This window comes from Zerene cesonia, chromosome 2 (assembly GCF_012273895.1).
Source record: "Zerene cesonia ecotype Mississippi chromosome 2, Zerene_cesonia_1.1, whole genome shotgun sequence".
Lineage (NCBI taxonomy): Eukaryota > Metazoa > Arthropoda > Insecta > Lepidoptera > Pieridae > Zerene > Zerene cesonia.
The window spans coordinates 3284799-3300584 of record NC_052103.1 but is presented as its reverse complement, the minus strand read 5'-3'; the positions used below and the strand labels follow the sequence as shown (position 1 = coordinate 3300584).

General features: G+C 32.2%; 1 long non-coding RNA gene across 1 annotated transcript in view; it reads right to left on the bottom strand.

The window, feature by feature from the left end:
- The window catches only part of LOC119834793, a 177094-nt gene that overhangs the window by 64454 nt on the left and 96854 nt on the right, over nt 1-15786 (bottom strand). Inside the window, exon 3 of the long non-coding RNA XR_005288022.1 lies at nt 10763-10813. This is a non-coding gene — a long non-coding RNA (uncharacterized LOC119834793). The remainder of the gene's footprint in view (nt 1-10762; nt 10814-15786) is intronic.

The following is a 15786-nucleotide window of genomic DNA, read 5'->3' as shown; positions in this document are numbered from 1 at the left end:
CGGATTCATGACAGGAAAGAAGGAATGGACTGGGACGGGTGAGGAAAAGGAAATGGGCCTCCGGCTCCCCCACTCACCATACGAAACACAGTGGAATGCCACTATTTCACGCCGGTTTTCTGTGGGGGTGTGGACATCCCCGGTGCGAGCTGGCCCAATTCGTGCCGAAGCGTGCTCGACTCCCACAATATGTGTGTGTTTGTTACTCTTTCACGCAAAAACTACTGAACCGATTGCAATGAAATTTAGGTACGTAGATAGCTAGACAACTGGTATATCACATAGGCAACGGGATACAGACTTACGCGGGCGAAACCGCGGGGTGCAGCTAGCTTGATATATTTCTCCAACTATTAACTAAGTGACCACATCGCCTATAATAAGGTTGTCGTTTGCCAAATAAAGAATATAATAACTTTAAACATTGCAACGATAATGGCACTAAAAAGTGGGAAATACCAAGAAGGTTGCCAAGTTATCAACAACATTTTTTATCTAGTCAGTGTGCGAGGGTTTTAAAGTGTGCCAGCTCGACTTGCATTCGGAATATTTAAGTTGGCAAGTACTTTGCTATGTCTATCTGGCGTATTAGCATATTGATCAGATGGAAATATTTAAAGTTCAGGCTTCGATTGAATTCGACGCAATTTTTATAAAAGAGTAACAGGATTTTAAGAAATATGATATAATTAGTGTAGTATTTTCTTGTGTTTGATTTGACGCGAGTATTATACATTTTGAAATTAAAAACATTTTAACGGACACGGGGAGACTGACCGTGACCACGCTCGCTGTAAGGTGTTCGAAACGTCGGGTTAATAATATAATGAATATAAATACATAAATCTCGTTTAAAGTCCGTTAAAAAGTTTTTAATTTCTAAATATAATTAGTATGTTTTAAAAACTCATTGCAAAAATGTGATACATTTTAAACGTTTTCACAATGTTATCATAAACAAAATTCTCACACACGTAACGCGACCATTCATTAAACAGCACGAAATATAAAATAAAAAATGAACAAACGGGCGATTGCTGGCAAAAATGTCACAAATTAAACAAACTGCACGAAAAAAATCGTAAATTATTCGTAAACATATGTTGTGTAGAACGCGAAATATTACGTAAAACGCCGCAATATGCATATTTTATCTCACGGCACGCCACCGTCGTACCTACGGTACGTTTTACCGCTGACTGTCGGATTCCAGAATATAAAATAGCCCAGCATTCAGGAGCTTTTCAAAACATGTCATGTGACGTCACATGTCTTTCGGTAATGGGTTTGATTTAAGATTTTTCTATTATATTAAAGAGTCCATCGACCACATATTTTTGTTTGTAAGGTGATCATGTCAGGTGTGTTTTTGGATATGTTTGACGTAAATCGGTCAAAGGTGACATAAAAGGTGAGGTATAAGCGGCAATTATAGGTTCTAAAATTAAAGGTTAAGTCCATTGAAATATTACATGGCGACCTCACAAACTTGAAGTTAAGCTACTACTACCTCCCCTCCCCCCTCCGAGTCATCCATAAAGTAAAATTGCATCCTCTGAGAAACGCACACTAAGTCCGTTGAACAAAATGTAACATTTGAATGGGCTACATTACTCTCAACATTTCCCTCCTTTAATTAATGCGACTGAACATACGTTACAGAATTTAAGCTGTTAATTTGTAGCATGTTCCAGTATCTAAAAAATGGATCCTTTTATTTGTCCAAAAGTTGAACTAGGCTAAATTATTACGCTCTATTTCATGGAGCCAAGGATGAAGTGGGATTTAACTTGCAGTTGGGACACTGGAATTTACAGCCTTTGTCATTTAAACTATATTTTCTAATTTTGCAAGCGATAAAGTAATAAACGCGGAATTTACCAAACACATTTTAGTTTTTATGTAGAAGTTATATTGTGTTACAGATGATTTGGTTTTTTCGCTAGCTTGCTTTTGGACTTATACTCTAATTATTTATAACAAATAAAAATTAACTTATATATTAATGGGTGTTAATGCCCCGGTTAAATATATCCTTTTGCTTTGAACAAGCAAGTGAAGCCGCGGAAAGGCAAGTATAATATGTTTTTCGATATGTACTACGTGAGAGTAAAACCAAAAATGAAAATTTTTTACCCCTAAGCGATCCTGCAATATACCCAACCTGAGAGCTTTATTATCAAATGTCGTTGTACATCGTGTAATGGAAATCAATACTTCTTATCCCTTTCTTTTTTTTTAAATAATCTTTATTTCAAAAACGCACCGACAAGTAATAAACGGCGCTTAAAAGGCAATCACGTGTTTCTGTAGACATTTCTTACGTCTATACACATTAGGCACGTCTCATTTTTCTTGTCACCAATATAGGTTGGACTACGTTTCTGAGCGTTTATTTTATTCATTTCTTTCTTTGGATTTTACTCCTAATGTAGGACGTTGCCAATAGCTTTAATTTTTCACATAAGTCCTGATTAATTAATCGTCATACAAATTTGCTGTATTCGTTCTTAATGTTTAAGTTAACTATGAACCGATCATTCAGTTAGCCTTAACTGACCTTTTTGGATCACAAATTTATTTGGTTTTTAATACTTTTGCTGTAATTATTTTGGTGCTATAAAAGTGTCTATTAATTATTTATTTTCTCTTTTAAAAGAAGCTACCTACTTTCAATTATCACCGGAGATACTGATGATCTCGATTATTATTTTCATTGTTTTTAGGTCGTTTTAGCTTGTTCTTATCCTAAACAAAATATATCACCTAAGATGCCATTCTAAAGACCACGAAACGACAATTATTTAGACCATTCCTTCGTATTATCAAATTCACAAATATCTCTGGTCACAATTGATGAATGAATTGAACAACCACGAGTCCAATTAATTATATAACTTTGACATTTGCGGGTTTAAATTGATTTTCATTAAAACAAACTGTTCATTTGTAGATCCGCTCTATAAATATTTATAGCTTTAATTATTATCCTGTTTGCACTTTACAATACTAGTGATCTAAATCGTCTAACGTCTTGTTTTTAATGTATGTGAGTATTAAATGAAACTTTTACAGAGATATATACATTGAAATACAAAACTTTAATCTCTTCATATTTTTATTCCTATCTGTTACATGGAAATACGTTCATCTAGTTTTTCTTTTTGAAGTAAATCTTATCCTCTAAATGATTTATGTAATAAAAAAAAATTTGTACATATTATTACAGTTGTAGTTATACTATGTATGTAAATGGCCCTTTCCACTATCAAATCTATGATTAACTCTCACTTTAAAGAAAGCACTATGGTACAGAAAATATTCAAAAGATCATAAATGTCTCATGTATTTTTTCAAACGAAAAGAAAAAGTAGCAACGAGCATGTTCACAGGATCTCCCATTTAACTATCATAGACGAAGTCCGCACCCTAGTTTCCTTAGTTCTCGCAATCACGTAATAAAATTGTCTACAGTCGTTTTTTTCCCATTAAACTTTTATGATCAGATTCGATCTATAAAGTTACTCATACCTTCCGTTCGACTTGAAGACACCTGAAATGAGATGACCGTACAACTTTTCTAATTTCCAATGAAACCTACACATTCCCGACAGAACTTTCCTGGTAAGCGATAGCGAAGCGCTGATAATTAAAATGATTAACGTTACGCTTTTTACGTTTTAGTCTGCCGCTCTTTGATACTTTTCTCTTATTTAATGAAAGTTGTTATTTTATGATTTCACTGCTTCTGCTGGCTGGCGTTTCTGAGCAAGATTATCTGATAGCATGCACTTTTATAATTATTCTCGGTGGAGAATGGGGGGGTCAGTTTCACCTAATCTGTGCATTTGCAGAATTTTATTTTCTGAATAAACCCGTGTAAAAATATTATGTCTGATTGAATATTGTTCTAACGTGAGTAAGACTTGTGAGTTCTTGACCTTGAAAAATCCCTAAAAACAAAAATGGATGGAAAATGTTCGAAGATGGGTGGATCTTCTAGTTACGCTGACGTCTCACTTATACTCTATAATATGGGCTTTACACGATGAAATGATTGAATTTACCCCCACCTCCCACCTCCCTTCTAATACCTTAATCGTAGTTTGATAACCTTATCGATTTAAGCAGCATACACTTGACGCTATGCAAAGCTTTTGAATCACACGATTAATCGATAAAGACCCTCATAAGTTGGATTAATTTGCATAAAAGGATAATATATTACGTCCTTAACCACAGATTACATCGTGAAATGCTCTTATGTTTAGTCAAAAGACACAAAAAAGCATTTGTAGTTAGCAAGGTTTACCGACCATATATAATATAATTATCTTAGGAAAGCCATTTTTCAATCGAAACCAGTAGTTCTCGAGATTGTCTCGTACAATCAAACAATCGACATCTTCAGTTATATAATATCAGTATAGATTAATTTTGATTGCTTTTTCGTTTTTACGAGAGACTTTGATATAATTTATAATTATTTAAAAGAACACCTTCAATTGTCAGGATTAGACTAAGCTTATATGTGACCACATGATAGGCATTAGCTTTGAAATAAAAAATGATCATTAAAAATCGGTTCACACAGTGAATACTTATCAGGTGACATACACAAAAAAATGCGGTCGAATTGAAAACCTCCACGTTTTTTTGAAGTCGGTTGAAAAATTAGTATTTTACTATACTATGTATATAACTCAGACTAAACTAAATATTTTAGCAGCCGTCCACGTCCAACCGTTAATTTGATATCACCAAATTGACATTAATTTGTCAAAGAAAATTCGTAAGCTATTACATTATAAGCTAAATAAGGAGGCTAATGTGAATATTCTAGCAGAGACGACTTTAGAATATTTAATTACAAGTTGACATTGGCAAAATCGATATTTGCGTATTGTGAAGGTATAGGAATATTCAAAGAAAAGCTTCTAGACATAGAAGCTTAATATATAATTATAAGAATACTAGCAAAATTATACATAACAAGAACATAAAACTTTCTTCTCGTTTTTGGAAGTCAGTTAAAAAGTTGTGCTTTAGGGGGATTCGCGAAGCTTTCTTTATTTTTTTAGTGTAGATAAATTTGTACATTTTTATTGAGTAGCTGTTTGCTCCATCTTTGTGCGTGTCAGTCAGTGAAGATGCTGCTTTCTCATATATATTGAAAAGATTTGAAAACCCTAGCATAAATAATATAATACTAGATCCTAGAAACTATTGACATTAAAAATGTTTTGTAAAAAATTGGGTATATTTTTGTTTCGTTCACTTCTTTAAACGACAAAGTTTATATTTGTACCACGGGCAATGCCAAGGCGAAAAGCTAGTCCTATCCTATCCTAAAGGCGAAAGTTTGTAAGTATGGATGTACGTATGTATGGATGTTTGTTACTCTTTCACGAAAAAACTACTGAACCGATTGCAATGAAGTTTAGTACATAGATAGCTGGAAAACTGGAAAAACATATAGGCAACTTTTTATACCAATATTCTAACGGGATATAGACTTATGCGGGTGAAACCGCGGGGCGCAACTAGTTATAAATAATTGAAAATAGAGCACCCATCGCCAACTACAAACTGTGAAGTTCTATAATCATCAGATAACACAAATAGCGACTCATCTAACAACATTGCTTACACAATCACAAAATTATATATAAACAAAGCGCTGGAACTAAATGAGGTATTTATTAGACGCAACTGGATAATGCAATTCGGTCCGACTATTATTACAGTTCCACCACAAAATGTGCCCGCATCGCGGGAATTATCTTCTAACTCCAACTAACAACAATTTAACACATGCACTTATATGCTATGAATTAACGAAACTTTATATTCCGATACCATATAATGGTCTAGCCGCTTCAGCTCCGCACGGTTTGAGCCGAGACAATACTAGTAGCTTTCTTCACTCAAACATAAAACGCTCGTGTGATGAATGAATTTTCGTAATCAGACATAGACATAGACATACCTTTACTTGGCACCATAACAGTTAGCTTTTTCTAGTTAATCTACAACAAACATACAATGCAATTTTTTCTCTTTTCACAATATCTTATTGGCTAGGTTGGTTAGGTCTACACTTATTTAATAACTCTATAGTAATCAAACCTAATCTAGTCATTGTTAATCCAACACAGATTCGCCAAATCATTCTTTTTAAAAGATAAATTGCATAAAATTTTAAACACACACGTAACATGGGAATTACGTGGGATAAATAAACTAAAACAACAATAAAATTGGGGTATCCCTTGAGTTTCGCCCTTTTAAATCTTGGAAATATCTTCAATACAACGTGATTTCTTTTCTTTGTGACATTCTCGATCCCAGCATTAGTTTGTTTTTGTGGTTTTGGGCCAAATTGTCTCATTTTAATGTTCGAAAAACTATAATTCACACACAAGGACTACTTTGATATGTCATATCGTTCAAACGAAGTATGTATTATTAAGTTATTTATTTTTCTTTGTAATAACTACGCTAAAAAATTTAGCAATTCTTACATAGAGCTTAAAAAAACGTTTCAAATTCTCTAGGTTATCACAAGTAATAACAACTTTATTTTTGAATCTTAAAAAGGCTTCAAGACTGCTGCTTCAAGCTGCTTTTTACGGCGGAGAAATATCTCATTCCTATACAGAAAGCTGATGTAACCATAAGAACAACAAAAGCTTAATCAAACTAATACATTATTATATTATTATAATGTAATTTTGTCGTCTAAGCATGAATAACCGTAACCTAAACATGAGCTTAATATCGCTTATAAATCGGTCCAATAATATGCATAATATATTTTGCTTTAACAAGATTATTGATGCATGTTGATTTTAAACTTATTGCGGTTATCGATGCTATCCAGGCTAAATTGTTCCGCATCCTTTAGCACAATATAATTTTGCATTGCCGGAAATATATACCCAATCTATATCCATTCCGAACTATGAAATATTCCAGATATTCAAGATATTCAAAGATTCTGTCTTTGGAAACAATGGTGTAACAGGATCGTCAAATTTTACAATAGCGCATAACTTCTTCGTTTGTCGAGTAGCCGCAATGTAAATGTAGATATCATTCTAGGTCCATTCCAAGGGATATTTTTTTTTATATGCTGCTATTAATTTTATGACACAATATTTGAAAGATTTAATGAACTTCGTAGACAGGGCTATTGAACTGTTCGATCCTCATCGATTTTAGTTTTAGAGTAACCTTGAGTAGCAAGGAGATTAAAAGTATCAAAGATTTAATTTTTAGTTTTATAGCAATGAAATGCTTTATAAATGAGAAATTTTGAAAGAATAGAAAAAATTCGATCACGAGGCAGGATTCAAACCTGCGTTAAATTGAACAAAGGCCGCGTTCACCCGATACAATATTGTAATCATTGAAATAATGTTTCGTATTGGTTGTGATGGTTCTTTATCATCTCAATAGATGGCGTGGGGTACCCCCTTAGGCACATGAAACCGAAAGAGTAGAAGAAATTCGATTAGTGTGGCGGGATCACGGGTAGCCGAGAGGTTAGGCGTTGCTACGGTTAGGCAAGAAACGCAGGTTCGAATCCTGCCTCGTGATCGAATTTTTTCTATTCTTTCAAAATTTCTCAGCATCAAAGATGTCAGATATGTATTTTATAATAAATTTCAGTAAAAATATAAATTGACATAATAATTTCGATTATTAATTACATATTAATAAGATATAAACATCGAGAAAACTGGCTAAACATTCATGACATTTATTATGCAAAAATAAGACATTATTTTTATAATATATAATATACCTATATATAATATAAGATAACTATATAGAAATGATATTATAGTTGGATTCCTATTGACCTCACAGCGTTCTAATAGCGAGCCAAACTTAGTTCAGAATGGTCGAGCCAAGTTACTGCCAATTTTGGTTGCGGCATGAATGGGTCAACTCATAGATTTAGAGTTGTTATGATAGGACATTTTAAATTTTAGAGCAAAAACAGTGAAATTACAATGCTGGTGAGGATAACAAAATGGAAACATTATGGAAGTTTTTAGAATAATCCCAATGTCTCTGTCAATAAAGATCCTATATACACCAGATATATTATTTGGTGTATATTATTTTATATATAATTCGTCAATTACCGTGTGATCGTTAGTGATTTTACTAACCATCAAATCATTGTTAAATATAGGAATGGCATTAATGTTACTATTACGTCTTGAATTAATGGACAATGTATCGATAAAATTATAATCTATTTTGAAGATACCGATACCTTGAACATTAAATACCATACCATACCATGAACACAAAAAATGTGAGCAAAAATTATCCTTATTACACTGTCCTAAAACCTTGTAGAGAAGAGTATGCAATGTGACCACCTGATGCTAAGTAGTCACTACCGCCCTAGTAAATCTGGTGGTATTACCGATGCATTGCCGTGCATTTAATGAAAAATTCACTCTTTCGAGTTAGACTCAAAATTTAATTAGTTTTTTCCTATGTTATAATATCATAATATGTTTAACGCTGCATATAGCGTTATTGTTAAAAATAATTATATAGCATTCATGATCATTATTATTGGTGATAACGTATAAATGTAATCAAATCGTATGAACACAACTCACTTAGATCCATTAATAGAATATATTGTCATACTAACTTTATTTGTCCCCACAAAGGAATTTTCATATGTTCCCGGAGTGCTTTGTAAGTAAAATTTAATCTGCAAACTTGCAAGTCAAACTTGTCGGCTTGTTAGCACATCAGTAAGGTTGCTTTTGCATATAAAAGAATGAAAGTTTCAAGCACTTAGGCGAGACGCTTTTAAGACAGATATGAAAGTATATCAGCCTATTATATCCTATTATATTATGATAGATTTTTAATAGAATGTGTTAATATTTTTTGTATTCCTTTGTATCTATACTAATGTTATAAAGCTGAAGAGTTTGTTTGAACGCACTAATCTCAGGAACTACTGGTCCGATTTTAAAAATTCTTTCAGTGTTAGATAGCCCATATATCGAGCAAGGTATATAGATACCTAAAGCCTTGCTCGTACTACGGGCGAAGCCGGAGCGGACCGTTAGTAATATATAAAATGCTTTTAATATTATATAACACATGAATTTTAGTCGCATTATTGACTTATATCGCAGACGCATATTTAGTTAAATTGTTTACCGGATTTGTTTTTTATTTTTGTAAGCCAACGACTCATGTTATATCATTATTTTGTAATTGTTTGATACCACATATTGAATTGTGTGAATAGACATTTCTATTATGCAAAACAACTAGAACAATCAGTCATAGAATTCGGCTCCATACTCGTTACAAAACATCGTTATTAAGCGTATTGTATTTGTTTCTCACAATAGCCAATATATATCTTTATCCTGGTCTCCACTGAAATATAATATGCCCAACGGTTCTCAGGAGAGTGGATCTGTAAAGAGATATCGATTTATAGATCGTATTAATTGTATTTATTATGCTTCGGATATAGATAGATATTTGCATCAATTCTGCTGGTCATTCGGTATTATTCATTTGATATCTATCTTGCAATACAATGTTAAATGTTTTTTATTTAAATTTAGTTATAACGATAAGTACAACCATTTTTAGATTGTTTAATATATTTTGTCATTAATATAAATAGTATTTGTCATTCAAGATACAAATGATTTAAACATTTGGGCGTAATGTCTGTTAAAAATACATAATAAATTATTAAAATATTATTATCAATTTAATATAATTAAAAATGTACATTTAAATCTATTAGCCTAAAAGCAACATTTGCTTAAACCATTATAAAACATCTCTCAAACGAAATACGACCATTAATTTAGTAACATTATTTAAATACCTTTTATTTGCGTTTAATTAAGCGAACGAAGCGACTCAATTTAAACACTAAAAACGGGCACTGGTTTAAACCGTTTAATTACGTTCTCGATAAACCTCTATTCGGAGCCCACATACGCTAACACCCTCGCATTAGGCTAGCCTCGACATAGCCAGCATATCGTTTATGCATGGTGCCTTAAGCCTGGAGCGTGTACAATCAGTAATAGAACCAGTTGGGCTTCTAAATAAGTGTCATTATATCTCTTTATCTATTCTCTATGTAGAATTTCTGGAAACAAACGCACAGAATCACCATAATACAATGTATTTTTCAATTTCAAGATAAGTTTGTAACAGAAAATCTCCATGCTGTCAAATTGCTATCAAATTCCATTGGCATATATTCGAGAAGATTGTAGAACATTCTATAAAGTGCGGTCGATTCTTCTGTACATAACTGTATACTGACACCATGCCATATACACTTCCGTGTATTAATTTAGTTCAGAGGGAAAATATTTTAAATCATTAAATTGATGCTTTGGTTGAAAATATTTATTTTTATAGATTACTTTTAAACTGCACTTGTATAATACATACAGAACTTTTATACTATTTAGAGTTCGGGAAGAAAATTGGTATAAATTTATTAAAAATTCTAATTTTTTTAATGCAATAAAACCTTGGCGGATAGAAACGAGGTTTTTCAATAAAAGCAACGAATACTCTCAAATATTTTGCACTTTGCAGCGATGTAATTGCCTAATTCAGTTATAAACAATACGTCTAAAAATTAAACGACTGAAATGTTCACGTAAAATTATATATGAGAGTTTCGTAAATGTCTTAAAGTACGTCGGCCTTAGACGGTAATAGCACTTACTTATTAAAGCTGGCAGAATTCGTTACTGCTGGTACTACGCCAAGTTTTTACCTGAAACACACGTTAAAAGGGAATTTGATATTTATGTTATTAACATTAGATTTTGAAGTGCGATTTAATGAATGAGGTGATTTCCCGCGTGACGTCGCATGAAAGTGAACTTTGTACCTTAAAATTCTCGACGGTAATATTTATAGCCCGTCTTTAAATTAGTTTTACTCAAGTATGATACTGATATACTGATATCATGGTTGTAACGCAATTTCTTTGTAGTCTTTGAAATAAGGTTATAACTATACTATACCATAATATAATGCAGCAGATTTGTTTTTTATTTGAACGCGATATTTCGATATTACTTGTCCGATTTCAAAATTTCTTCACGATTACATATTATGTACGTGATCCCTGAGTGCCCCTGTGCTCCTCTTTACTTGTAACAGAAGAAAAGCTGGGGCACACGGCTAGTATATTATAAAATTGAATTTTAAATCCGTTCAAAGGCTTTCATATCATCAAATACTAATGTTGTAAAATAGACTTGTGCTTCGCTTATAAAAAAGGTATACCTATAATTTCCACTACATCCTTTTTGTATTTAAAGCTAAATATGATCATCATTATTTTATAAGTTTTAAATTAAATTAAATTTACAATTGTTCTTTGAAGAATCTATAACAGATGGGTTTTTATGCTACGTAAAAGTACCCTGCAATCTACATATAAACTAACATAATTATTACATTGGTACTCCTTCACTATTTATTTAAACCAGTCTATACAAAGTAAAGATATCTAAATATGAAATACAAAATGACTTTTACACAAAAAAATATCCCAGCAGCGGCCATTATCTATCTCAATAAAAAGGTGCCGTGATGAGGTAATCAATAAAACCTTACGTCATCATTTAGGCTTCGAACAGAAAGGTCATTAAGTCTGATACGAAGGCAGTTGGATGTTCTACTTTGTCATGTTTTGATTGATGTTAGCTAAACTGCGATAAGGGCCTCTAATCAACGATCCTCCATACATTTGCGTTCATCCGTACACTATTAATACAATTTTTTTTGTTATTTGTATGAAGTTTCTTCTGTTTATATCACACCATTTCGTCAATTTTGTTTTTTCTTTCTTCCATTTTACTAGTTCATGAAAATAGCTTCACGTATAAATACTCGTATGATATGACTTATTATATCATAATAATATAAGTATATTTTTTCTCACAAGGTTTAGTGTTACTCTAAGAATTACAAATAAAAAGCATTTTTTTATTTGCCACAGTACAAAAATTTGTGAACTGAACGAATAAATATGAATTTTGGTTTGTTGGATTTGTGTAAGCCTGGATTAGGATAATTTGTGTATACAAAAAATATTTACCCACCCGGGGGTAACAGCTAGTTTATAATAAATCCATCATGATCGTTAACACGTCTTTATTTATTTAGCAATATTCTTTTTTGTAATAGCGAGCAACTTAGCTAGTGGTTCGCCTGCTGGTAAGCGATCACCACCACCATAAACATCGCAGAGGGGGAATACGTTGCCCGGTTTTACGGATATGAAAGGATAGGACTAGGAAGAGTAATGTAAAGGATCAGTATCCTTTACATTCATATACCAGTGTATACTAGCATATTTCATATCCTTATATCATTTTACTCGTTTATAAGATAGGAGTAGTATATAGGCACGAGTATTTTAATCATTTGAACATTATTCTCAACCCACATCCTCTTTAGAACTCCAATAAAAATAGCTTGTATTATTATGACGCAGGTATCAACGACATGGAGAGCTTTCAGCTTTTCTCAAAGGCTGGCAACACATACACAGCTGTCAAGGTCCTGTAAATTATTATGGGCTTGTCGATCATCAACCACCACTAGATGACGAGAGTTTTCGGTATATAAAAATAAGTTAAGTGTGTTTATTTGTTTGTCTATCCTCTGCGTCGCAGTGGTTCCCAACTCTAGGCTGGCTAGGGAGTGATATAGGCTACTTTACCGCGGTGTAATATCTCATTCCCACGGGAATTTCCTTTTACCACGTGGAAAAAGGAACTTACTATTTTATACTCCTAAAATTTCCTTTCAAATCTGAGCTAAGATCACCAAGTTTCTGTTATATTGGGAAGTTTCACATCGTGTATAAAACTTCAACAAAGCTTTTATGCATGCTTTTTGACGGCGTTTGATGCAGAGGCAAGTAAACTTTACTAACATGCCAGAGAGATACTATCTGGATTATTCATTTATATTTGTGATTTATAATATAAATTGAGCACTTAAACATGAATAAACGCTTAAAAATTTTTCATTACAAATTATCCTAATGAACTGATGTAGGCAATTAATACATTTCGTTATGAGGAACGTAAAAACATATATAAATGTTTCCTGTTAGCCTAAGATCCATTGCTATATTATAAATGTTGGCTTTTTGGTGGAATTAATCGAAAATTAATGTTCAGAGAGTATGTAATAGACAAGTAGTAGGTTGCCTATAAAAAATATCACAAGAACATTTGTAATTAAAAGTGCGGCTCTTTTGTTTATAATTATTTTCTGTAATAACAATAATATATGCGCTCATTTACATGTGGCTCTGATTCATACATCCACAACAATCACTAAAAACATAAAAACAATTTCATAAACAACCTGCAGAAGTGAGGAATGTGATCTTGTACTATATTACTTAAATTTTTAGTCACTAATTAATTTATAAGAACAACAATTAATATCTATGCCTATTTTTGTGAACATGCCTTATAATCCATATGTAAAATTAAGAATTTCAATCGATAAAACGCAAAATTCTGCAAAAAAAACAATTATTAAAGTAACACATCTATCTTCGAAGCAAACACATAATGTCATATTTTGTAAATAAGATTACACATATAAAAGCTTTGCTAAAAAATGTTTTATCATAACGACATCTCATAACTTGTACCGTAGTAATAATAGTAGGTACCTGACGCAGGAACTAGTGACGGATGCTAACATATTTCCTTTCAAAGGTTATGGATACGCGATACACGGAATTTTCCCGCTTTTTCGGAGCTACGCAATACTGTAGTTTTATTCATATCTGATATGAAATGATGATACAAGGCTTTTGGTCACTGCAACTTATTGGTACAACGGACTGTATTTTATAGGTTCGTTAAATTTTTGTACGTAAATGTTTTACTTCAAAATGTTGGTTGTTCATGGAGATAAATTTAATATCGCTTTTTTATGTAAAACACTCTTTTTATTACATCCAATGACACGTCTTTAGAAAAATGGTATGTATCTATCCGATAATGTTGGGAAAACACAAGAGCATAGAATGAAAATTATTAGGGTTAATTGGTACTATCAGCGTGGCAGCCTACTGAACACCCTTAATGCACTGTTTGTGAGTATTTTAATACAATTAGTCGTTTAGTGCATTAAGTATCTACCCATACACAACAAAATTCACCTGCCGTACATACACTTAGCCATTATTAATTAGATTTATCGTAGGTACTTCGTTGAATGGAAGTAACGCGAGTATTACAAAATGTTAATTGTATGTTGATATAACTAGTTTACAAGATTTCAATGTATGAAAGGAAAATATTAAACTCCAATAATATAGAAAATTAAACATACGTCACTAGGTAAAGTGATATGGACACAATGGAAGCTCTTATACTTTTGTTTTTAAAGGTTTAAAGACATTTTTTACAAACCAATATGAAACCATTTCTCGGGTCAAAAGCGCTTACAAGAGCTTCCATGTGTATTTTTAGATTAACTACTTGTACGTAATTTTGCGGTGGTAAATGTTAGAGTTATGTTATGACGATTCAGAAGTGCTTCTATAAGAAGTCTAATAGAATAAATAAATGTTTGACTTTGAGCTTCAATCGACATAGACAAAAACGAAGAGATTATCAATTTAACAGATTTCTGTTTTTGATTTGTTTTTCGATTAATCCGTGTTTTTTCAACTGATTAACGTGCTTGATAAGACATTCCTATCATTAGGATATCAAATTTTAGAATTTGGTCCCCCCCTTTTTTGGAGAAAAAATATATTCTCAGTTATTACGAATTATAGTCTTACTAATTAAATGCTAATTCATTAGTCAATACCACGCAACTTGACAACACACCTTTTCATTTACAGTTTAATTTCTCTCCCAATATTAAGTCCCCACTGAGAAATAAACATATCATACGATTGTATTTCCTTCAACATATCTTATGATTATTCAAATAGCCTTATACAAGTGTCGCTTACCAACTAGAAACACACAAGATATGAAATGTTTATTAATTTCGACTTCCTTGGTTTCCGTCCCTTTACACCACATGGGATTTAACAAGGCCCATTAAATTTAAATTATCCTTATATATTCCGACCCGAACACTAATTATATTATAAACTGCCGCTATTAGCATAATCTCAAGTTTAAAGGACATTAAAACGAAGAATTTATGAACTTCGGACGGACTGCGAATTTTATGTCGCATTTTAAAGTTATTGCTATAGTTGACGTGATAAAGTGACATCGTGAAATTAGCCATATTGTTTATGGATCTCTTCCTTCTATTCTGCCATATATTTGCATTTGGTGTGATAAATATTTCATTGAATTCTTAATATTCAAGTATCCGGATAACTGAATTTCTTTTAATACATTTATCTAGATTGGTTTATTAACCCCATAATCACGCATACAAAATTTCATATTCGTTGCAGGTATTTCTAAGATTCAGTACATTGATCGTTTAAAAACATTATGGTACGATGGTAAAAGTGTTTAAATAAAAAGTCCAAGTCATCTTTTTCTGTCCATTTCCTTATTATTAAAAAATAAAAAAATGTTACTTTGAACATCTTTTGTGCGCTAGAACTAAACTGAGAATTTTTTCTCATTTTGTCAAGCTTCTTTAGCTACGCTTTTGGGCCGTTGCTATTCAAATTAATTACAATAAATATTAAGGTAAGTTAAGGTATAATAATACATAATATTA